This window comes from Lissotriton helveticus, chromosome 9, assembly GCF_964261635.1.
Source record: "Lissotriton helveticus chromosome 9, aLisHel1.1, whole genome shotgun sequence".
NCBI lineage: Eukaryota > Metazoa > Chordata > Amphibia > Caudata > Salamandridae > Lissotriton > Lissotriton helveticus.
The window spans coordinates 776,874,206-776,900,130 of NC_136070.1; the positions used below are offsets into that span (position 1 = coordinate 776,874,206).

At 44.8% G+C, this 25,925-nt stretch overlaps 1 protein-coding gene across 1 annotated transcript in view; it reads right to left on the bottom strand.

The window, feature by feature from the left end:
- The window catches only part of EXOC3L2 (exocyst complex component 3 like 2), a 547,377-nt gene extending 545,066 nt beyond the window's left edge, over positions 1–2,311 (bottom strand). Inside the window, exon 1 of the mRNA XM_078660900.1 lies at positions 2,022–2,311. The gene's annotated coding sequence lies outside the window, so the exon portion shown is untranslated. The remainder of the gene's footprint in view (positions 1–2,021) is intronic.
- Positions 2,312–25,925: the final 23,614 nt, after the last annotated feature.

Consider the following 25,925-nt stretch of genomic DNA (forward strand, 5'->3'; position numbering starts at 1 on the left):
GGTTATGGCAGTGCATGGTCTAGATGCTGGGATGGGCGGGCACAGGAAGGTTCGGGAGAGTATGCGGCCTGGTAAATGGCGCTGGGGTTGGGTTTTGGGGGTAGTATTTAAGGGTTGGGGTAGTTCTTAGGGCTCAAGTTTGGGGGTCATTTTTAGGGCTCGGAGGGTCAGGTTGTTTTCAGTGCTCGGGCGTTGAGTTGTTTTTAGGGTACGGTGGGGGTCTTTTTTAGGGCTCAGAGGGTTGGGGTCGTCTTTAGGGATCGGGTTGGTTCGTGTTTAGGTATCAGGGGGGTTGGGTAGTTTTGAGGGCTCGGGTTGGTCAGGGTAGTGGTTAAGGCTTGGGGGTCGTTTTTAGGGCTCCTGGGGGGGGGCTCTGGTCGTTTTTAGGTCTCAGGGCGGGGGGGTGGAGTCTGATGTTTACCACACATTCCTTTACTAGTCATGCCTTTACACTGACATTGCGTGGTAAAGAATGCGTTTTCAGATGCATTAATTGTTCAGGCAGTGTTGTAGAGGCACGAGTGGTTTAGCCTTGCGTGCCTCTATCATACAACCTATTCCCATCCTCCCCACAGCCTCCATAACCTGAACGTGATGGCCTGGCAGGGGGGGACACTGTTTCTGTCCGGTTAGGCCACATGAGATAGGGGACCTGACCGGCCTAAAGGCCAGAGCAACACCAGGCCCCCATCCTCAATTTACAGCATGTCAGGGGATTGCCCCCAGCAATGAAATGCGAGTTTGTGAAAATCCCTGCACCATGTGGCAGGCACCGTGACACGGTGCAGGGATTTTCAAGGGGGCATCATAGGTGCCCCCCAGGGCCACATACGGAAGGCCAGGTGGAAGGGGGCTCTACTAAGGACCCCTATAATCGCTTTCGAACAGCCTTTCCATGTCAGAAAGGCTGATGTGGAAAGGCTTTCGGACACCAATATCAAAATCCCAACGGCAGAAGCGCCGTCCTTTAGGGATTATGAGGCCATTCTGATTGGCCGATGGGCTCCTTGAGCCTGTCGGAACCCAGTCAGATTCTCCGGCTCATTTAAACTCTGACCACCGTTATTGTAATACGGCGGTCAAACTTTAAACCTACAATGTTTGTTGGATGACCATAGGTCGGAACCTTTCCGACCAACAAAATAATTTTGCCCATAGTCTCTTGGGCTGTATTACAGAGGCCAGCCAATCGGCCCACAGTGCCCCTGGAGCACCGGCCCATCACCCAATGCCTGACTGCAGCCCTTTCCAATCCAATCCTGCTGGTGGTAGGGAAGGGCCAAATTATGCAGCAGGGTTGACTAAATTAAGAAGCACGAAAAGGCAAATTATGAGCCATAATCCAGCACATTTTGACATAGTATTACTTCATTATTTTGCCATTATTACACATGGTAATCCTGTCTGGGCAAATATTTCACCTTATTAGTACCAGTTTAACACCCAAATACAGCAACAAACCATTGAAAGACGACCAATCAACCTTTTGCAAAGGGCTTTCCACTATGCTGAGTTGTGTGCCGACTAACTTTTGATTCGTTTGAACTAGAAACAATTTTTTTAATATGCAGATTACACCGCAGATGATTGTGGATTATGCGGAAAATGTGACAAAGGCATTATTATGCGAAAAACGCCCACTTTGGCCATTGGCTAACTTCACTTTGAGTGATGTCATTCAATCCTTTCATAAGGAGCACGTCTACTTACAAAGGAGTTCCTTTGCATGCCAGGGACTACTATGGTAATGTGAGATGCCCTTTAAACCAAAGTCAGTGGAAGCCTAGGCCCAGCATTGTGCCCAGCTTCAGCAAACTGAAGACAGACCCACTTCCCTATGAAACTAGAATACATGAAAACGAAACCATTTTCAACGCTGTCGCACCAATTTGGCATCTGTTCAAATTATTTCGTGTCTTGTCTACATTAATCATGGAATTGTTTGGAACGAGCAAAACATCATTTGTATGTCCTATTTAAGAATAGATGTCACCAAAAACCACGTTGCAGATTCTACGTACTTCAACTTCCGGATCAGGGTACCGCAGCTGCTGTCTCAACCTTCAGATAACTGAAGGAAAACAAAGTGTCCTCCCACAGGTGCTCAGAATACCTGTGGAGTGGTCGTTTCTATGATGCTTTCCTGCGGTTGCTTTCCTGAGAGAGACCCTGGAACCTTACTGAAGAGAACCTTCGTGCAGGGTTGATACGCCGGGCAAGAGAGGCGGACTCTGCCCTCGCAGCCTGCCCCGGAGGCTGGCACACAGTGCGGGTAATGCTCTCCTGATCTTCCGTTCACAGGGACACAGGTGACGTAGGTTGGCAACTGCTGCCTTGTTTTACTTTCACATTGAATGAGGGAAAAGACGTTTTTAAATGGGGCGGGGGCAGGGGTTTCAGGGTTAGTAGCGGGTTGCGAGGGCAGATTAGATCTATCGCGTTATGAACATTCGAGCATTAGAGAGCGGAAGCGTGATGAGCCGAGGACAGGGAGTATACATTGTGTGACACAAAGAAACACGAAGCAAAGGACATTTACGTCCAGGTCGGTATTGGGAAATTAGACATGAAATCGAGGAGGGCACAATATGAGAATAAAAGCGAAAGGAGAGAGCAAGGTTGTAACAAGCGGAGACCTGTTGAAATAGGAGAACAGAGTGACACCAGCTTTAGATCAGGGAAGAATAGACTGGAAGGGTAGAACAGCGCAAAGCACGGTGGAATAGGGACAACGGAAGTCTGAGGCACGCGTTTTATAGAAGGAAGTTTTAAGGGAACTTTTGATCTTGCATTATGTGGCATACCTCTAAAATAATGATGAAGCCGAAAGTTTTAGTGGGTGATCCAATTAAGGTGAATGGAGACTGATAGCCAGATTCATCATCGGCATGTTTTGCGAGTTTGTAATAGCGAATAATAAGGAATCGCTATTACAGACTCGCAAACCGGGATTCATGTAGGAATCGCAATATTTATTGCGATTCCTACAGCTTCCTTTTTTTTTTTTTTTTTTTTGTAAACCTTTATTTGTACAAAAAGGAAATACAAATCTGGGCCTACAACCAGACCGGCCGGCCACGATACAATAGAGCAATCCAAAAAATACAGATGAAAAATATACAGATACAATCAGGATAATATGCAGCCAATACAGTTCGAAAAAGGAAGGGGGGGGGAGAAACTGGACGGCCCACAAACAGGAAGAAGGAAGGTTAATTTTTTTTAATATTACAATAAGGAGTATAACAGGCTCGGATACAGTATAAATGAATCCAGGTTCCCAGAGCAAACTATTGGTCATAAGAAAACTAAAGGGGCAGCAATGCGGAAAATTATCACTACAGTCTACATCAATACGAAAGCAGATGCGGTTAATTCAAATCAACATACAAGTAGACTCATCGTGTGCACCTCTACCACCCAATAGCACAGCAGATATAGGACGATGGAACCGGAACACTAACATCACTAAAGCCAACCCGTCATACTAACCCTAGGGAGAGAGAGCAAGAGAAGGGGAGGGGAAAGAAAAGGGGGAAAAAGAAAAATACAGACTGAAAGAGAAGAGCGCCGCGCCGAGACAAGCATCCCGTAGTAAGGACACAGAAAGAGCAGGAGTGTATTAGCAACAAGGAAGGGATGAGAGTCGGCACTGAGATGCAGCATAGCCACAAAAGGAGGGAAGCAACAATCCAGACCCCATCCCTATAATACCTCGGGAGGCAGGGACAGCCGCGGCTCTCCTATAAAGGGATACAAAAGGGCCATAGAACAAAGGAAAATAAACCGGGAAAGAAAACCCATCCCACCCAGCACCCCTGCAGAAGGCTACGGCCTACCCCCCCAGCAGCGTGCCTGTCGCCCTAATCCCGAACCCGAAATGTAGGAAACATGAAAGAGAAAAAGAATAAGGAGACAAAAAGAAGAATAAGAAGACAAAAAAGATGTGAGGGAGGAGTGAAGAGGTAAAAACAAAATGGTCGGCCTCAGCCCTCCGCCCAACCAGTCAATCGTAATACGTGTAGACGAAAGCGATACAACTCGAGCATCATAAAACGTACAAGGGGGTCACCCACCGCACTATGCACACGGGAAAGCTCGCCATGGACATGTATACCAGCAATCCACCGGAAGCAATGTATCTCACCCCAGGCCTTCCTTAGCTATATGCAACTCCCACCATACGACAGCGAGAAGCGAACAATTCGGTGCAAGGCAATCACACAAACAAAAAATAGTCCGATGAAGACGTAGGCCAGGGAGGGCAATCCATATGCAAAAGATCAAAAGTCCGGGTATACAGTGCAAGTGTCCCAACAATGTTAACAGGGGCAGGAAAAGACAGGAGTTCAGTCTCGCCGCTCGGGAAAAGCGGGGGTACCCCTGCAGAGCAGAAACACAACCTCATCAAGGCAAATAGATGTAGCAAGCCATCATGTTTCTCGGACACTCGAGTAGGATCCGACCCCAGAACGACATCCGGGCCCCCAAACTCCAAACAGTGAAGCGCAGGAGGTTCAGAAGCCAATCGTTCGCATACCTGTCGACGGCCAGTGGCAGTAGTTCTCAGCGCGGCCGAGGGGGGTGAGGCAGAAGCATCACCGAGACGAGAGGGGACCGTGAGAGACCGGCCCTCTAAGATGGCGGCGGACCGCACCGATACCCCAGAGGCAATGGGGGTCAAGGCCGCATGCAAGGACCGCATTGCTTCCAGAACGTCGCCGATTGTAGGCTCGCGCACACATGTCCAGGCCCCAGTGCAGTCCGGTAGTCCAGGTCCGCCGTCCGGAGGATATCCACGGTCTATCTCGATGGCCGCCATTTTGTGGATTCAGGCTCGTCACCACCTCCCACGACTCCTGGATCAGGGCCTCAGATGCGGACCTCCACAGAAACCAAGGGGGTCCCGCTATGGCAGCCTTGGTGCAGAAAGGAGAGGCGCCAAAGTCGGGTTGCAGCCTGCAATACCTTTGGCGTGGTCGAAGAGCAGATCCCGGGCGCGAGGCTCCAGGATGGACGGACGGAGCCGCGGCAGGGGGGCCCCCTTCACACGAGCAGCCCTCGGTGCACCGTGCCCCACACCAGCTCCATGGCCGCCAAGGCAAGTCCGGATCAGGACCACCGGAATGTTCGCACAACGGTCTCCTGCCAGCGGCTCACGCTCTCGGCCGGGGCCGACGCGTACAAAAGTGCCAGGCTGGGTCCAATAGGCGAGGCCCCGGCTTCATCACCGCGGAGGCCCTGGTTCCTCAGGGGGCACAACTTCGGAGTCGCGGCACGTAGGAGCCTCCAGGTCAGACGGTGAGTAAGAGCAACACGTTGCGTTTCAATCTCTGCTCGAGTGCATCGTCCCGGGGCAGGATATATGGCAGGATTTGCGAGTCAGGCCGGAAGGCTGACGGAGCCGAGCTACAGAGCGACCATTACGATCGCGAGCTTGGCTCCTCCCCCTCCTACAGCTTCCTTATTTGCGATTAGCTAATTGCTAATCACAAATAAGGAATAACTCCCCATTCATTCCTATGGGCCTTAGGCCCATAGGAATGAATGGGAAGACATATCAATGTGCGAATCTCTATTAGCGATTCGCATTTTGATTTTGCGATTTCAAGGGTGCAGGGGTGTCCAATGGACACCCTGTTGCACCCCTGAAATGACATTGGATGCTGGTGTTACGAACACACATGTCCTTGGGACATTTGTGTGTGTAACATACAACTTAGAAAAATGCACTAAAGTGCATTTTTCTAAGTTTCCGCTATTTACCACGAGGTTTGACTTCGCGGTAAATAGCGGACCAAATTTGCGAATTTGCAATTTTTAAATGTTTCATGAATTGCATTTAAGGAATCTCAAATAGAGATTCCTTAAATGCAATTCCTCGCAAATTTGCGTATTCTATAATTGCGATTTTTGCATTTGGGATGATGAATCCCAAATGCAAAAATTGCGCCGCAAAGGGCCAGATTCTCAGAATCTGGCCCTTTGCGAGCCGATTTCACTTTGATGAATCTAGCTGTGAGTGTTTTTAAGGGTGATGTAGATTTAAAAAGAGGATGGCCTACTGAGGTCTATGGGGGCAATTTGTTTATTAAGAGGGTGAGGAGAGAATATGGTGTGACCGCTAGAGCTGCCGACTTTGAAGGTGGGGAAACCAAGGGGTCTCGTCCACGCCCTGTGTGATTCTGGGCAAATCACTTAATCTCCCCGTGCGTACCAAAAAAAGATGAATGTGTCCTTGTGTAACATAACCGGTGCTCATGTAAAGCGCTCCATTACCTTCGGGTCGAGTTCACGCTATATAAATCTGCATAAAGAAAAGCGGTTCAATGAGTGAAAATAAGGTAACACCTGCCAAAAGAGGGTTAGTAGTCAGGTATGGTTGACACGACAATGGCAGACGTGTAAGAAAGTGAAATTAAACTAAATTTTGAAGCTTTTGTCTACTAAGGAGAGAACCCTATAGATAGAGTAAAGATTACAGGGGTTGGCATCAAAGGGCCTGATTTAGACTTGATAGAGAGGGTTTTTCTCCATCAAGACTGTGAAGTAAAGACTTCTGTTGCCCCCACGAGTCCCTGCCTGCAAAATTTTGAGATGTCCCTGGCACAGCGAACATCTCTTGCATTGGCTGGAACCACTTCACCACATTTTTGTAATTCCACACATTGCCATCACTTAATAACACTGTATAAGGATACACTCTTTTAACCTGTAAGGCTTTAGAAAAGTTTGCCAAACATTTATCCTTCCTGTGTGTTTTCCACCGACGCATCCACTCTCCAACACCAAACTCGTTTTTAAGCCTAGTGACATCTTCTGTCCACTTTTTCTTCTCCATCAGCCCATAACATAATCTCTATACCAGAAAGGCTTTGGATTGACCCTGTCATGAATGCCGTCACCCTTGCTTTCCCTTGCCTGATGAGAGGCTCAGAATCACCTTGAATTTACTCTTTTTGCCCTCTTTGCATTGTGATGGAGCAAGGATTCGCATGTAAAGCGACTTGCTTGTACTCATGAACCTCAAATAACCCTAATAGTATTAATCAACTTGTTTGTCTTACTAATTTTCCCCTCTATTTTGACATTTTTGGGGTCCCAGAAATGCTTGCCTATGTGTTTACTAAGCCTAATACGCTTGCTACCAAGATGGCTGCTGCTACACGGGAATTTCTTCTGCGCATGTGTCGGTCATACCCATGTGACGTGACGTACTCGCAGTTCTGGTGGGAAACTCTTTGCACTTGACCATTAGAGCTAAAATGGCTGCTTTGTGTCCTCACATGCCTGAAGCTTGCAGCGATGCTTTGCTATGCTGTTTGTTCCGCATTAACCATTCAGGCTACAGTTATTATGAAATAATGGGAGTAATGTAGGGATTCATGGTATACAGTGCATTCATTTTTTTCTGTGTTTTAAAACTGTTTCTATTTACTTTTCATGTATCCGTAATCCTTGGGCATGAGGGAGGGGAATACTCCATATTGAAAATTCTTCTGCGCATGACAGTCCACAGCCAGAGGATGAACTCTGTGACATTGAACTCGAGCCAACACAGAAGTCCAAGCCAAAAGGTGCCTGGGAAGAGGCACCTTCACCTAGTCGAAGAAGCTGAATGGTACTAAATGTATTACAATGTATAACATGTTAAATTCACCATTGTTATGTGTAAGGAACATGTCATGGGAACCCGAAATTCAAGGGGCGGTCTCGGAAAATGCAAATTATGAGCTTGAGAAAGTAAAATCCTAGGAGATGTGATGACCTGTCCTTCCGTTTGTCCAATCGAAATTGGGGATCCTTACACTTGCAACATTTGGGGGGTGGTACACTGACCCGAAAACGGTATAACTAGCCTAGGTTTAGCTAGAGAAATTGTCCGACTTGTCCGAATAGCTGACCTGTTACTGACTGACCCTACGCACTCAATAGCTGATCGAAACAGAGGTGCTGCGGAGCACTCTGTCCGACTGATTCACAGACCCAATTGGGGTTTTGGGAACCTTAAAGTGCTGGCGAAGCACTTTGCTGGGGAATTCGAGAACCCAATCGGGGTTTTGACTGATAGCTGCAGAGAAGGTGTAGCGCAGGTGTTGCAACTGAACTGCGGGTGCTGGTCTTACCTTGGTGGTCCTGTCCTGATCCTAATCTGGTTTCCTGTCCTGGGTTTCCATTCTGCACCTGCTGGCCTACTGGCGACTGCATTCTTTGGGGTTCCTACTGTCCTTAACTGACCCGTGGCCAGGGTTGGTCTCCACACAGGCCCGGACTGGCCATAGCGGGCACCGGGCAATCCCCCGGTGTGCCGCACGGGTGAGGGCCGGTTTTGGGCCCCTGGGGGCCGTTTTTGTTACAGGGTCGTTTTTGCAGCATAGCTGCAAAATCAGACCTGTAACAGAATTGGCCGAAAACCAGCCCCGGCAAAGAGCTCGGCGGCACCTCCAACCCCCCCGAGTGGGGAGGGGGGCGGCCGAGCACTTTGCCAGGGCCGGTTGTGGTTCACAGTCCAGCCCTGTCTCCACACCGTTCTAGGTAAATATATATCTGTGAGGGAAACACACTTACGTCCTTTTCTTGCCTTCTTTGAAACTGCTACAAGTCTTATTTGCGCATTTGTTCCTTCTCTTACCCTCCCTATACTGACCAATAAATAAAGTCTTACACTTTAGCTGTTTATTAGCATGTTCCATTTTCTTCCCATCCTTTAAGTCATTGGTGAAATACTGCTCATGAAATATAGATGTTCCCTTTCTTTGCCATTCCTTTAGTTGAATTAAAGTGGTTGCTCTGAATTATTAGCGTGTTCCATTTTTCCCTACCCTATAGCCACATAGTTATTTCTAATTCCTTTAGTACAAATTAAAAGTTCTTTTGCCCTACCCTCCTTCAAGGGGTACTCAAACTGTGACATTCTAGCATGTTCCTTATTTTTCCCCTCCTTTAGACTATACCGAGTCTAAATTCTGAAAATTCATACTAGCATGTTCCCTGTTCTTACCTTCCTTTAGAGTTCTAAATAGTTGGCATAATCTATTTTTTACATGGTTATACGCTTTTCATGATTTTGGTTATCGATAGTTTGCTTACTGGGAATCTAATGTTTACTGACAGTGATGAGAACTAGATAAAGGTTTTCAAAACTTCCTGAGTCTGTGGTTATTATAAAGAGTGCAAATATTATAAATGTTATTGTATTTTGTTGACTGCTTATCTTTTTCAGCTAGCTCCCTGATCCATTGTGATCATAGATACCTATGACTAGGATTGGTAAGTCGGTAAATAGGAATTAGGGATACTGGTAGTAGAGTGTAGGTTACCCGATTAATAAATATGGTAAATTGAATTTATGGGCCCAAGTGTGCATATGGTAAAATTGTTGGTCGGGTGACCTGCGCGCTCTATCAGTATTTTTCTGGTAACAGAGGATGGTTAGGGACTAGTTAAAGGTAGGCAGGACTAGTTAAGATAGGTAGATAGGTAAAATTACTGCTACCTGTAAGAGTTGAAATTGCTGCTAAAATATCCATCGATCAAATGTAAATGCTTTGAAATGTTATGAAATGGTTTGATTTTCTTGATATGCTGTTATATGAATTAATGTTCTAACCAAACTTGTTAGTGATTGTTACATGTTTGTCTGGAATCCCCGGGGGCAGAATAGCGAGTGGTAGAATAGAAGCCACGTCGCAGCAAGGTCAGTTGCTCGAGGAAAATTGGTGCGGGTTGGGCAGAACTGGAAGCACTAATTAGGGTTTTCTGTATAAATGTATATGCTTGTTTGATAGCAAAGGGGTTCACGGGTGAAACTTTTGGCTTAGTATATATCCCAGAGTGGATGAGTTGAAGGAGTAGCAGGTTCTCTAATGCTTGTGTGAAGAGTAGGCAGAAGGGTTCTACTCGCAGTATATGAGAAGTAAACAGAAGGCATTTACTTGCAGTGAAACAAATCTTTTCTTTCTAGACACTCGAGTACAGTGGCGAATGTTTTTGCGTTGTAAATTAAACAGAGCACTTGCACTTTAAATAAAGAATTAAAATTTTACGATACCTTGTGAAGGAGGGAGTCAGTAGCAGAGCTGCTCTGACGTCACTCAGTGCCGCGCTGGTATTGGTCAAGACAGCGGGCGTGTAGCTGAGAAAGCATTGTAAAGGAGGGGTGAGCACAGGAGTGTGAGAACTCGTTTCACGAGAAACGCCGCACACCCATTGGTTGAAATTGTTTGAAACTGAGCATTTGGTTGGTTGCAGAAAATTAAAAGACGCATTTGTATTGGAAGTGATTTTGTAAACAAAGTAATTTGCGGAAAAAATATATGTGGTATCCAACTCCTCCAGAGATTCGACTGACCCAAGATATCAAGGTTTTGCGAGGGATCAGTGGAAATCAGCTAGATATAACATTATGTACGGAAGTAAGAGAAAAATGACATTTGTAGACAAAGTAAAGAATTACTTCAAGAAAGACAAGCCTATCAAAACTAGAGAAGGAGTTATTATTCCACCACCTAATACTCCCGCATCATTTATGTTATTTGACAGAGGCTACCATGCTTGTGTATGGTTAGAAAATTGGGTGGAATATACTAAAGATGACGGAATTTTAGCATTTCCCTTAGAAGGTACATTTAATGGGAGGATTTTGTTTAATTTGAGAACCCGAATGAATGAATTACATCCCAGACCTAGACTAACGCAATATGAGGCCTTAGAAGAATGGGAAATAGAGGCTTTTGAGCGAGACAGTCCCAGAATTGACAAAGGGTTAGCTACATTTTATCCAAAGGTACAGAAAGAAACCCAAGAAAAAAGAATGAAAGAATGGAGACAGAACATTATGGTAGAAGGACTGTACCCTGTATTAACAGTAGAAGAGCCCCGGGGAGGGAAAATGACAGAGAAAACAAAACATTTAATGACCAGTGGTGATTCAGACGATGAATATCTGGAGGATTTGTTAATGAAGAATCCACCACCTTATAATGAGGAACCAAGATCCCTAAGTACGAGAAACCCATTCCTGAAACCTAATTATGGTGAGGGACCAAGTATGGAAAATCCAAGTGCCCAGAGTTATAATCCTCCTTTAATTACGCAAATAGTACATGAAACCTCCATGGATAAGGTACTGCAGGATAGAGAAGCTTTAATTAAACAAAGAACAGAACTAATTCAGAAAATCTCCCAACTGAATACCAGTCCTGAAGCTCTGACAATTCCAGTAACTATTGGACCAGTTCTACCTTTGTATGGGGACAAGCAAGCGAGTCCGAAAACTCCAATTATAACCCCGTCTATAGTACATCCGAGAAAAGAGCCCTTGATAGTAGATGATCAGGCAAGTGAATGCGAATCTGTGATTTCCTTGATGGATTTACCGATAAGGGAACCAAAAGGGAGTTCACAGAGAAAGAACACTCCTTTTACTTCGAGAGAAGTTCAAATTGAGTCATCTTTCGGTACTAGAAGTGCTACGGTAGTGACTCCTGAAGAAATCGACAGATGGACCCGAGAATTAGAGAAACCAAATCACCAGCCAAAACCATTAGATATATACTAACTGAGAATAGAATTAGAGGAACTGATGGCTGGGAATGTGGGGTTGGACAGACTTAACAGCCTTAGTGAAGAGGAATTGTTATTCATTTGCAAAAGTTTAACCCGTAATACCAGAGTGTATCATGAGAAATTAATGGACACCGCAGCTAGTATGGGAATAGACATTAGCAGATCTAAAGTGTTGCAAAAACCCTACAGAGCAGAATTCTCAGACAAAGATTTGGAAAACATGAACGTGTCAGGGAAAAAGGTGCAAATAAGAGAATTGCTAAACCTGTTACAGAAATGGGGAGATTTAGAAAAATGGAAAGCCAGATGGGCCAAGAAAAAGGAAGACAGTAGATCAAAGCAAATGACATCTGAATATGTTTTAAAAGAAACAGAAAAGGTGGAAAAATTATATCCTATGCGAGAAGTGCCAGGTGGAGGATATGTACATGTTCCATGGTCCAGACAGGATATTGTGTCCTTTACAAATGACTTCCCCAAAGTTGAGAGAAAAAGCCGTAGAATGGTACAGACAGGCCGAGAGATTTGTGAAAGTCCAAAAATGCCTCCTGAAAGATCTAGATGGTTTCTTTGACATTGTAGTTCCTGTATATTTATGGACAGAATGTAAAATTGCTGTTGATTGGCCTAGTGAAGAATACACCAGAAACCCAAAGATAGGGGCTCCTTCATTGGATATGATGAGGAAATACAACCAGGTAATGTTGTATCTGAAAGGAAAGGTGCCTGCAAAAGAAACTGATTGGACCCGAATAGATAGAACTACCCAAAATCGAGATGAAACTGTGCATTCATACTATGAATGACTGTTATAGGTGTTCAAGACATACAGCGGTCTGGATAACATTGAGATGAAGGACATGACCCACTTCATTTATCGATTTGTGTTAGGGTTAAGGCCTGAAATTTTACAGTGGCTCAAAGACAATAAAATTTGCTGGCAAGCTAAACCAATTGATGAAGTCCTTAAATATGCTAAGTACTGTGAGGATGAGCTGGAAGAGAAACGAAAAGAATTGAAAGAAAAGGTCATGTGGGCACAGGTAAAATTAGCAGAGCACCAAGAACAGCAGCTGAATAAAATGACTAATAATCAGAGTCAGGGCCCTGGAGGTGGGGGAAAGCCGAGAGTACAAATGAGCCGAGAAGAGGCACAAAAGAAATTCCCATGTCACGGGTGCGGAAAGATAGGACACTGGAGAGACGAGTGTAAGGCTGTACAGAATGGTAATGTGCAAATGAATGATTTGAATCCACAGACGCAGAATGAGACACCACGGAAGACCCAGCAGCAGGTAAAACAGAATCAGTTGCCTCGCGCACCTAGGCCAAATTACAGGAGCAAAGCACAACAGGGTGAAGACACCGAAGTTTGGAAAGGAAGGTAGGATGGAAATGCAGCAACTTCACAATTTCTGTTAAATGACACATTTCTCTGTGATGACACCTACCGAGGGGGGAGGACGAGGAGTGCGTACTTGGCGCCTCCTTGCCGCAGGGCCATACATTGAAGGAAAGGTTGAAGGAAATGATGTCACCTTTCTGTTGGACACTGGTGCTACTAGTTCTACTGTGAGAACAGCAGATGTTCCAAACCTACCCCTCTCGGGAGAAGCGATCCAAGTAGTGGGCATTTCTAATCAGCTAATTAGTACCCCAGTAACAGAACCTATGGAGAATAGGGAATTTTTAAGAAATGCATAGATTTGTTGTTTGTGATTCCAGTCCCATGAACTTACTAGGACGAGATTTGTTGTGCAAAAGAAACTGCACTATCTTTTGCACTCCAAATGGTGTTGAAATAGAGACCCCTGATGAAGACGGAATATGCAAATTAATGTTAGCAAGACCTGACTCAGAAATTAAAAGACTGACAATTCAGGACTTACCTGAAGAACTCCAAGAGACAGTGAAACCGGAGGTATGGGATTTTACTGGAAAAGATGTCGGATTGATGGCAAATGTTGACCCCATAAAAATAGCCATAAAAGAAGATGCAGTCTACCCAAATACCAAACAGTATAAAATGAGTGCAGAAGTAAAAGCAGGAGTTGCTATTGAAATAAAAAGATTGCTAGAAGCAGGAATTTTGCCAGAAGTATTGAGCAGACCTTGTAACTCACCAATAATTGGCATAGAGAAACCTAGTGGTAAGTACAGGGTTGTACAGGACCTGTGCAAGGTTAATAAAATAGTGGTTCCTTGCTGTCCTGTCGTACCAAACCCTGCAGTGATTCTATACCAAATACCGTGGAATGCTGGATGGTTTACCGTCATTGACTTGTGTCATGCATTCTTTTCGATTCCATTACATCCAGACAGCAAATTTCTTTTCTCATTTGAATTCGACAGCCATGTATACGTCTGGAATCGTGTTCCTAAGGGGTGTCGTGCTTGCGGTCTGGGCCAGGATCGTGGTTGGCAAGAACAACAACCACAGTCGGTTGGCAAAGCACGCTGCGCATGCGCGACAATCAGCGCATGCGTATGAGGGCTTTTTCCGGCATTTAGTCCCTCCCTTCCACCCCGAGAACGCTTCGCGTTCCTCTCCGGTTCTGGGGTCAGGTTTTCCAGCGTCCGGGTCACTGTGGTGGCGATACAGCGGGTCCCGTCGGGTTTGCGGCTGTCGTCGGTCCGGCTTCTCGGAAGACTTTGCTTTAGCTCACAGGTACTCTGCATTAGTTGTTATTTATGGTAGAAATGCCTGCACTATCTGTCTGGTGCAGCGATTTGCGTTCGTTCTCAGTATACCACTCGAGAGTCTTATTCCTGTGGATACAGTTAGATGTGTTAATCCCTGATATACTAAGGGATTCACATTTCTTATGATTTATTTTCTTGCTCCCCTCTGGACGGTTTGTCCATTACTTAGTATACTTTTGATGAAAGTTAACTTGTCCTTTCATAATTCAGGACTAGAGGAGTATTGATTCTAGTCCTGGTTTCTTCTTACAAGTTTTCCCTCATTCATACACAGGTAGGCTTCGAGCAAATAGTAGACTAAAGTGTTCAGTCATATGTGTTAGAGAGGTTAAATATATTTATGTTATTGCAGGACACACTTAGCCATTTCATTCCTGCCAAAGGACCAGTTCTCCTCTCATTTTCATGCCAACACCTACTTACCTAATGGTACATGCATTTACCACTATTTCTATTTTCTCTTGCATGTTAATAGGGACTACATTAATGTTTATTATTTGTCATTATATCTAGGAGATGGTTGACAGAGGTGCATTGGTTCCCCAGGACTGACAGCCAATCCAAGTGTGTACGAAGAACCTGTGTTTCCCCTACTTACCTTGTTTTGTTTCCCTGTTTTCCCCTTGCGGGCATCACCATTTGTTTTCAGTTATTCTATTCTGGCATATGGTGGACCGGTTGGGGGAAGTTAGGAATTGAGCAGCACTTCTGTGGTACTTCCGAGGCAACCGCATCTTCCAGCCTTACAGAACGCGAAGCCATTATATTGATATGCCGCCCAAGTACCATGGATGTGACATTAGGTGACCTTGCTAGAATGATGGGTAATCTCCAAAGGGAGACCCAAGCATTCGCTGGTCGATTAGACTGACTTGATTTAGAGGGGGTGGAAGGAGCTTCTAGCTCCCAGAATCCAGTTATACAGGTGGTTACTCCTCCTCCCCCTATACCTTTGGACCCTCCTGAAAGGTTTCACGGAGACCCTGCTAAATGTGCTGCATTCATTAGTCAGTGCCAGTTACACTTCATGTGTAAAGCAGCGTGCTTTCCTTCGGATCAAGCGAAGGTTGCATTCGTGCTTTCTTATTTAGGGGGCTCTGCCGCTATTTGGGCTATACCATTGATTGAAAGAGACGACCCTCTGCTTCTAAACTACAACGCTTTTAAGAGAGAACTGCGAAAGTTGTTTGACAAACATACCTTCACGCATGCAGCAGATACCGAGCTCTTGAATCTCAAACAGGGTTCCAAAGATCTACCCACATATATATCCACTTTCCATTGACTAGTGGCGGAAGCAGGATGGCCTCTTGAGAAACGCAGCGCCTTATTTTATAAGGGGTTGCGCAATGAATTAAAGGATGCCCTGGCTCACGTTGTAGATCCCCCTGACACCTGTACAGAGTTAATTGACCTAGTGGTGAAAGTCGACCACAGATTAGGGGAAAGAAGGAAGGACAAGACACGTTTTGACTTCAATAAAATAGCTTATAGAGAACGGAAGACAGAATCCGATGTAAGCTCAGACCACACTGAACCTATGCAGATAGGGAGTATTAAGGGGCCCCTTAGCGAAGCAGAAAAGCAACGTAGAAGGGATAATAAGCTGTGCTTATATTGTGGCAAAGCTGGGAATTTCCTAAGAGAATGTCTCATTCAGCCTAAGCAATCAAGGAGGTCGAAAAACTAAAAGACCCGAGGCCAAGAGAGACTGAGGCATCGGGTCAATCTGGATCTATAGTCTCCTCTTTATCCCCCATTTTTTTTATACCTTCTTTGTTGCAATGGAATACTAACCAATTAGAGGTCTGCATAATGATTGATTCCGGGGCTTCCGGGAATTTTATGGATGGTCAATGGGCACAAGAAAATCACCTTTCTCGGATTCCAAAGAAGGTAGTGGAAGAGGTATATACTATTGATGGGAGTTCATTGAAATCCGGCCCCATTACTCATACCACGGACATACTAGAAGTAGTTATAGCTACAACTCACTGGGAAACCCTTAGTTTTGACATTATCCAGTCGCCCCAATTCCCGGTGGTGTTAGGCCTTCCCTGGCTAAGGCAACATAACCCATCCATTGATTGGCAGACAGGTCAGGTAGGATTCAATTCCTCATCATGCCAAGTGCACACGAAACCTTCAACATCTGTAGTCTCTAGCGTAATTACAGTAGATCCAGATACAACTAACCAAGGCCCTACGATAGCCCCATTAGACTTGAAGAGGGCTGTGACTATGGTAGAGGAGAATGTGGACGAACCCGATAAGACACTACCTGAGGTGTATCAAGCCTATCTTCCGATCTTTGATGCCAAGGAAGCAACCAGCTTACCCCCCATAGGGTATACGATTGCCGAATAGACCTGCAAGCAGGGGCTCGTATTCCTACCAACAGAGTGTATGCTTTGACAGAAAAGGAGAACATATACTTAAGAGAGTATCTGGACAAAATGCTGGATCTCGGGTTCATCCGAGTCTCTAGGCCCCCCGCTTCGTCCGCTCTCTTTTTTATCCCTAAACGGGAGGGCATTCTGCGCTGCTGTATCGATTATCGTGCCCTCAATGCTGTGACGATCAAAAACAGATATCCGTTGCCACTCATCTCCTCTCTTTTGGATCAGGTGAAGACAGCTAAGTATTTCACAAAGCTGGATTTAAGGGGGGCATACCACCTTGTGAGAGTACTGAAAAGAAGTGGGGCCCACACGACAGGTAGGAGAAGGGCTTTATTTAACATCCAGCCACAGCAGGCTCCCCGGCAGCAACTGCCGAGAACAGAATCATTACATGTGTTCCACGCAGGGAACATTCTGTGTAGAATGTAAAGGCAGAGAAGAGAGATCCCAACACACCTCCCTTTCTTCATAAAGAAAATAAAAGAAGAGAAAAAGAAAAAGGAAAAATAGAACCAAGGAAGAGATAAAGACAGAAGCAAAAAGAAGATGAAAACAAGGCAAAACAAACATTACTTTACACCCATCATGTGGTCCAGAAATGTACCCCATCATATAGTCGTGAAATTTCGCAGGAACAGATCTGACCCTGGAGGAAGTTTCCCTCTGCGGGCAAGAGACAGAAACAGGAGAACGCACAACACCACCCACCTTTGGAGAAGCAGGGGAAACACTAACCCCTAACCGCTTCCCGACACTCTCAACCATAAGGCCAGGCACAATGGAAACCATACTCTTGCTCCAAACCCTTCCATCCTCCAACACCACCACACAATCCTTCACTGCAGACACCTTCTTAGGAGAATAAAACCGCGACTCCCCCTTACGGAGAAACCCAGGTTTCTTTATCCTCACCCAGTCACCAACCTTCACCTTGCAAGAAGACAAAACGTCCGATCTGGTATCATACTTGCTCTGAACCGAAACCCTGACATCGGCTACACCAGCTAAACAAGCATCCACAACTTTCCTAGACATCCATTCTTTGTTCAACTTGGTACCAGCAACCCTACCACGCAACAATGTAAAAGGAGCAAAACCAGTCGAAACATGCGGAGTGGTTCTTACAGCCCATAACATGTCGCTAACCGCTTGACGCCAATGCAAACCATTCACTAAGGCCAGTTGAAGGTGGTCTTTAACAACACGGTTGAAACGCTCAACCAAACCATTGTTACGAGGATGATAGAGTGACGTGCAAATATGTTTAATACCAACCTCCTTGAAAAACGAAGTCATCTCAGCAGAAACCAACTGCGTACCATTATCCGAAACTATCTCTTCAGGAAAACCCTCCCTGGAGAAAACATCACGTAAAAATGAAATCACCAGAGAAGAACTGATAGAATCAACAAACCTAACTTCAGGCCACTTGGTCATATAGTCAATCAACACTATAATAAACTTGGGAGTTGAACCAATGAGACCATAAGGTCCAGCAATGTCCAAAGCTAACTTGGACCAAGGATCATTCTTCACAAAGATAGGTTCAACAAGCAAAGGATGGGTGATCTGTGACTTATCACTAACAATACATTCACAGCATTCACGGACAAAATGTTCAACATCCTTGTCTACAGACGGCCACCAAAAATCCTGCCTCACCCTACGTTTCATGGAACGAATACCAGGATGGCCTTCATGAGCCAGACCAAGAATTTTACCACGGATCAAAAGAGGAACAACCAATAAACCCCCTCTTCTCAATATTCCATCTACAAGGGACAATTCATCCTTAACTCTCATGTAAGGAACAATAGCAGCAGGACAAGCTTTTTCACACGGCCAAGGTTTGCAGAGGAGATCAATAACAATCTGCATGTCATCATCTGAAGCAATCCCCTCCAACCACTCACACTCAGAAAAAGCACACCCAACAGAGTCACATAAAGAACCAACCACACAAACCACCTCCAAATCGTCACTCGCAACGCTGTCATCACAATTGGAAAGGGGTAGCCTAGATAAGCAATCAGCAACTAAATTCTTCGCCCCAGCTACATACTCAAGCTGATATTGGAATTCTTGCAAATTGAACTGCCACTTGGAGATTCTTGGAGTTGCCCTGCCACCACCTTTGGTCGTGAACAGATCGACCAAAGGCTTATGGTCAGTCCTCAAGATAAACCTGTTGCCCCACAGAAAATTCTTGAAATGCAAAACCCCCCACCACATTGCTAAAGCCTCCTTTTCAATGGTAGAGTATGTTCCCTCAGCACCCCTCAAAGTTCTGGAGGCAATAGCAATGGTTTCCTCACGACCATCACTCCTTCTCTGCATGAGGACAGCCCCCAACCCCACATTACTGCATCGGTGGAAAGAATGCATAAGTCATTGATGTTAAACAATTTCAGTGGGCGAGCACCAATAATTTCTTGCTTAATGACATTGAAGTTGCTACTACAATCATCATCCCAAACAAACTTGGCATTCTTTTTGAGTAGGCTACGCATAGCAGCAGTTTTGGAAGAGACATTTTTAACAAATTTGGAGTAATACTCCACCAGACCAAGATATGAACGTAATTGATCCTTGTTCATAGGAACAGGAGCATTTTAAATGGCATCAATAATCTTGACCTTTGGTTCAACACCATTTTGGGAAATATGGTGACCAAGATAGTCCACCCCGTCTTGAAGGAATTTGCATTTGTCTTCCCTCAAAGTTAGCCCACTAGACCTTAAGATGCTCAGAACAAGTTTAAGACGCTCATCATGCTCAAGTTCGGTTTTGCCATGGACCAGTATGTCGTCCTGGAAAAAGACAACACCAGGAATGTTTTTGAACAGGTTGTTCATCAGCCTCTGAAAAACAGCCGAGGCCGAAGCTAAACCAAACGGCATGCGGATGTAACGATAAGCTCCCTCCGGGGTTACAAAAGAGGTAAGGTGCTTGGAATTTGGACACAGCTCAATCTGGTGATATGCGGATGAAATATCGAGGGAAGTGAAATATTTAGCACCCTCGAGGGTAGCTAACATCTCGTTGATATTTGGAAGTGGTTGCCGGTCGATCCAAATGTTTGCATTGAGATCACGCAGGGCAACACACATCCTCAAACATTTGTCAGATTTCCTCGCCAAAACTATGGGAGCAAGCCACTCGGAACCCTCAATTGGCTCGATCACACCAGCAGCACATAAACGCTCTAATTCCTTCTTTAATTCTGCACGTAGGCTTAAAGGCACTTTGCGCACCTTGTGGGCAACAGGAATGGCATTTTCTTTTAAAATTATTCGGTGTTGAAAACCCTTGAGTTTGCCTAATTCCCCGCTAAATACTTCAGGAAACATAAGCGCCCACTTGGTGTTAGACACATGAGACACAACAAGTGTCTTAGGTGGTGCAAAAACTGAAGAGTAAAACTCGCATAATTCACTGCGGGATATCACCATGTCTGGATGGTTGGGATCCAAAACAATGTTCAAATCACCTTGTTCGTCCCACCCCAACAAATTGGTACCATTCTTGACTATGAATACCACACTGGTAGTATGATCGCCATGAAACTCCAGTTTGGCAGAACATTTTCCAAAAACTTCAACCCTTTTGCTATTATACGCAAAAATCTTGATGCTGGAAGGTTCCAAAAGTACATTAGACAGTTTACTGAAATCAGCAAAATTCAACAAAGTAAAAGGAGAACCAGAATCTGCTAGGAACTTGCAGACAACTCCATCCACAGCTATCAAACAAGAAGGAGACTTTCTTTTCCTAAGACCAGACAAAGCAGACAGTTCAACTACTCCTGCCTCATGCGAAGCAGCAGACAGCATCAACAATTCATAGCATTCCTCATCAGATTCCCCTGAAATATTTTTTACAGAGAGAACAGGCTTATTCGTAGAAGCAGCTTTGCGAATGCGGGAATAATGACCTTTGTTCCCACACTTATAGCAGGTTTGATTGAGAGCAAAGCAAAATTTAGCAGAACCCAGATGTGACCTACTACCACAACGAAAACATAATAATTCATTCTGCACAGACTTGGTTCTGGAAGAAACATTAGATGGAACAGAACGGGTAACGTTAGGCAAAGCAATGGCTTTAGGTTTAAAAGGAGGTTTGGAATTCAACAGTTTAACCTCCACCGAAGAAGAGGATGTGGATGGAGAGGGAGAAATCATTTCTCTAACACAAAACTGAGAATGCTCAATACTTTTGGCTAAAGTGAGACCAGTCTCCAAGTCAGGATCGCCAGAAGCAAGTAGTTTCTCTTGAATTTTCTTGTTGAAAGTCCTTTCAATAAGTTGATCACGTATGATCGCATCCCTGAATTCCCTATAGTTACAGTTAATGGCCAGTATGCGAAGGGCTGCTACAAAGTCGTCAATTGATTCACCAGGGGTTTGGGCACGTTGAAGAAACTTATGGCGTTCGAGCACAACATTCCTCTTGGGAGAGAATCTTTTATCAAGAGTTTTAATCAACGAGGCATATTCATCAATTAGAAGTGATTCTCCAGCATCACCACCACTAACTGTAATACTGACCACCTCAAGAGTCAAAGTTTTTAATATGTTTCTGCCTTCAGTGCCAAGATTATAAATGAGCAGAGCTTTTTTCTTTTTGCCGGTAAAAGTATCGCCATCAATAGCTTCCAAATACGCTTCAAAAGTGTCCTTCCACTGCTCCCATGGTACAGGCGGAGTGCCAAAAGTTTGCAAGAAAGGAGGAGGAGCCAAAATACGATCCATTGCGTGGGTGAGTTGCTGCCTCAGGACACACTAAAGGAATATTTAACTCCAAAAGACTTTCAGCACATGAAGAAGTTCACCAGACAATATTTGTACATAAAATAAATCAGAATGTGCACTTTGCAAAAATAAACACACTTTCTTTTTTTTTGGAATCAAATATTGTACTTAGCAGAATAAAGTAGTGGGTATAACAGGCTGTGCACATTAGCGATGGTAAAAGAATTCAGTTTTAAAAGTCAAAAGCTGTGTGCCAATAAATGTTGTGCATATTTAATTAATCTTATGCATTAATATTATTGCGCACATAGAATTAAAAGGGCATTGCTGTGCGCATCAGCGATAAAATGATGGCCAAAACGATAATTTCGGGAAAGACGTGCTGTGCGCATCAGCGGTGGAATTGATGAAACGCAAAACAGCTGTGCGCATTGAATCTGTTTGGCTTGGTTACGTCAAAAACGTGGAATGTCGCGCTGACGTCGTCAGGCAGGTCAGGCAGAATTCACGTTGCAGCGCGAGAGCAGAGCAACAGCTCGATCGCGCAAGGAAAATAAACAATTGTACCTTAAACACACTGAGGAAGTATCGAGGAGTCAGCAGGCATCGAGGACACAACTGGAGACTTCAGAAAGGAATCAGGAGTCACTGAGAACTTTTCCTGACAAAACGTCGAATTCTCAAAAACACCAAAATGTCAGGAAAACCGGATCGCCACAGGAGGGATCTTCTTCGAGGTTGGGGAGACTGGAAGCTGGAATCGATCGTCGCCACTGAAAAGAAGTGGGGCCCACACAACAGGTAGGAGAAGGGCTTTATTTAACATCCAGCCACAGCAGGCTCCCCGGCAGCAACTGCCGAGAACAGAATCATTACATGTGTTCCACGCAGGGAACATTCTGTATAGAATGTAAAGGCAGAGAAGAGAGATCCCAACAAGTACGAGAGGGAGATGAGTGGAAGACGGCGTTCTGTACTAAATTCGGATTATTTGAATATTTGGTAATGCCCTTTGGGCTGTGTAATGCGCCCTCTGCTTTCCAGTACTTCACAAATGATGTATTAAAAGACCCTCTAGACAAGTGTGTCATTGCATATATAGATGATCTGCTCATCTATTCCGCTACTTTGGAGGATCATATACACCAGGTCCAATCAGTATTACAAAGACTGAGGGACAATTTTCTGTTTTGTAAACTAGATAAATGCTTTTTTCATAGGTCCCAAGTGGCCTTCCTGGGGTATATCTTATCCGCTCATGGACTGGAAATGGATCCTCACAAGGTACAAGCAGTTATACAATGGCCATCACCCACGTCAGTTAAGGATGTGCAACGTTTCCTTGGCTTCGCCAATTTTTATAGACGTTTTGTAAACCATTTCTCGGAGATTGTAACACCTATCACCAGACTCTTAAAGAAAGACACACCTTTTGTGTGGTCACTGGAAGCCGAGAATGCCTTTAACACCTTGAAGAAGGCTTTTACTGATGCCCCCATTCTTATGCATCCTGACGAACAGAGCCCTTTTGTGGTGGAGGTTGATGCTTCCCAAGTGGCAGTAGGGCGAGTATTATCACAAGTCCACCCAGAAACAGGAGAATTACATCCAGTGGCCTATTATTCACACAAACTCACTACAGCAGAGACCAATTATGCCATTGGTGAAAGAGAATTGCTTGCAATAAAGAAGGTATTGGAAGAATGGAGGCAATATCTGTTAGGTACCAAATACACAGTCACCATCATAACAGATCATCGTAATTTGCAGTACCTCAAGACCACTAAAGCATTGTCCATGAGACAGCTTCGATGGACTCAATTCTTTAGTGGCTATGATTTTGAAATCCACTTTAGAGCAGGAAAGAAAAATGGGAAAGCTGATGCTTTATCCCGCATTGGTTATGAAAACCCTCCGGTTGATGAACACCCACCTACCATTATCGATACCAATAAGATAATAGGAGCGCTTACAGCAGAAGAACAGTTCATTACAGAAGTAGCTGAAGCACAACAGAGCCCGAACACTATTGAATTCCTTAAATCCCAGACCACCCAAATAAGACAGGGATTGATTTACGTGCAGGGAGGATTATACATTCCTGAATCTCAACAACGACAAAGAGTCTTAGAATGGTGTCATTCACAGGGAATAGCGGGACACCCAGGGTATAAGAAAACGATTGAAATGGTGAAACGCTACTGTTGGTGGCCGACCTTGACTCCTGACGTACAAGGGTATGTCAAGACATGTGCTGTATGTGCCCAAGGCAAAGCCTCTCATATTAAACCTGTAGGCCTTTTATGTCCTATCCCTACTCCACCTGGCCCATGGCACACAGTGTCCATGGACTTCATCGTTGAATTGCCACGTACTAAGAAGGGGAACATCACATTATTAGTAGTGGTAGACTCATTTACGAAGACTGCACATTTCATCCCATTGCCAGGCCTTCCTACATCAGTCACACTAGCACAGGTCTTTCTACAAAACATAGTTAGACTTCATGGCATCCCTTTTGTTCTTATCACTGATAGGGGTGCGCAATTTGTCTCTAAGTTTTGGAAGCATTTATGTGCCTTATTACAGATTGATGTCCGTCTGTCCTCTAGCTATCATCCTCAGACGGATGGACAAACAGAACGCGTCAACCAAAGCTTTGAACAATTTGTGAGATGTCAGTTTATTCAGATGAGTCAGGATTGGGATGAGATCATCTGGCTAGCAGAACTGTCATACAATAACAGCCATCATTTCTCTACATTGTTTACTCCCTTCTATGGGTCCCATGGTTTCCATCCCAGGGTTTTGCCTATTCCTCTTTCTGTCTCCTGTAACACTCCTGCAGTCTCTACATTGGTCCAACATTTACAGACAGTACATACCTCCATACATGATAACCTGGATAAAGCAAAGGTGGCATACAAGAAGGGGGCAGATGCACATAGAACGCCAGAACCCACTTATCAGCTAGTGAACAAGGTTTGGCTGTCTGCTACACACATTACCCTACGTGGTTCATGTAAATTCAAACCTAAGTTCATAGGAACTTTTCAGGTTGTTAAGGTAGTGAATCCTGTTGCCATAAATTTTGAATTGCCTCCGTCTATGAGAATACACCCAGTATTCCATGTATCTCTCCTTAAACCTGTTGAGCAGGGTACACGTCTTCCAATTACCCCAGGTTCTGTGACCGTCGATTCAGAGGAACAATACGAAGTGGAGACCATTGTTGATTCCAGAAGAAGCAGAGGCAGACTGCAATATTTGAGACATTGGAGGGGCTATGGCATTGAGGAACGCAGTTGGGAACCTGCGAGTCAGGTACATGCACCCCGTCTGTTGCGCCTGTTTCACAGACGTTATCCCAATAAGCCCAAACCAGTCGGAGGGGGAGTAGGAGGGGTGTACTGTCGTGCTTGCGGTCTGGGCCGGGGTCGTGGTTGGCAAGAACAACAACCACAGTCGGTTGGCAAAGCACGCTGCGCATGCGCGACAATCAGCGCATGCATATGAGGGCTTTTTCTGGCATTTAGTCCCTCCCTTTCATCCCGAGAACGCTTCGCGTTCCTTTCCGGTTCCGGGGTCAGATTTTCCAGCATCCGGGTCACTGTGGTGGTGATACAGCGGGTCCCGTCAGGTTTGCGGCTGTCGTCGGTCCGGCTTCTCGGAAGACTTTGCTTTAGCTTACAGGTACTCTGCATTAGTTGTTATTTATGGTAGAAACGCCTGCACTATCTGTCTGGTGCAGCGATTTCCGTTTGTTCTCAGTATACCACTCGAGAGTCTTATTCCTGTGGATACAGTTAGATGTGTTAATCCCTGATATATTAAGGGATTCACATTTCTTCTGATTTATTTTCTTGCTCCCCTCTGGACGGTATGTCCATTACTTAGTATACTTTTGATGAAAGTTAAGTTGTCCTTTCACAATTCAGGACTAGAGGAGTATTGATTCTAGTCCTGGTTTCTTCTTACAAGTTCTCCCTCATTCATACACAGGTAGGCCTCGAGCAAATAGTAGACTAAAGGGTTCAGTCATATGTGTTAGAGAGGTTAAATATATTTATGTTATTGCAGGACACACTTAGCTACTTCATTCCTGCCAAAGGACAGGTTCTCCTCTCATTTTCATGCCAACACCTACTTACCTAATGGTACATGCATTTACCACTATTTCTATTTTCTCTCGCATGTTAATAGGGACTACATTAATGTTTATTATTTGTCATTATATCTAGGAGATGGTTGACAGAGGTGCATTGGTTCCCCAGGACTGACAGCCAATCCAAGTGTGTACGAAGAACCTGTTTTTCCCCTACTTACCTTGTTTTGTTTCCCTGTTTTCCCCTTGCGGGCATCACCATTTGTTTTCAGTTATTCTATTCTGGCATATGGTGGACCGGGTGGGGGAATTTAGGGATTGAGCAGCACTTCTGTGGTACTTCCGAGGCAACCGCAGCTTCCAGCCTTACAAGGGGTACACGGAAAGCCCTTC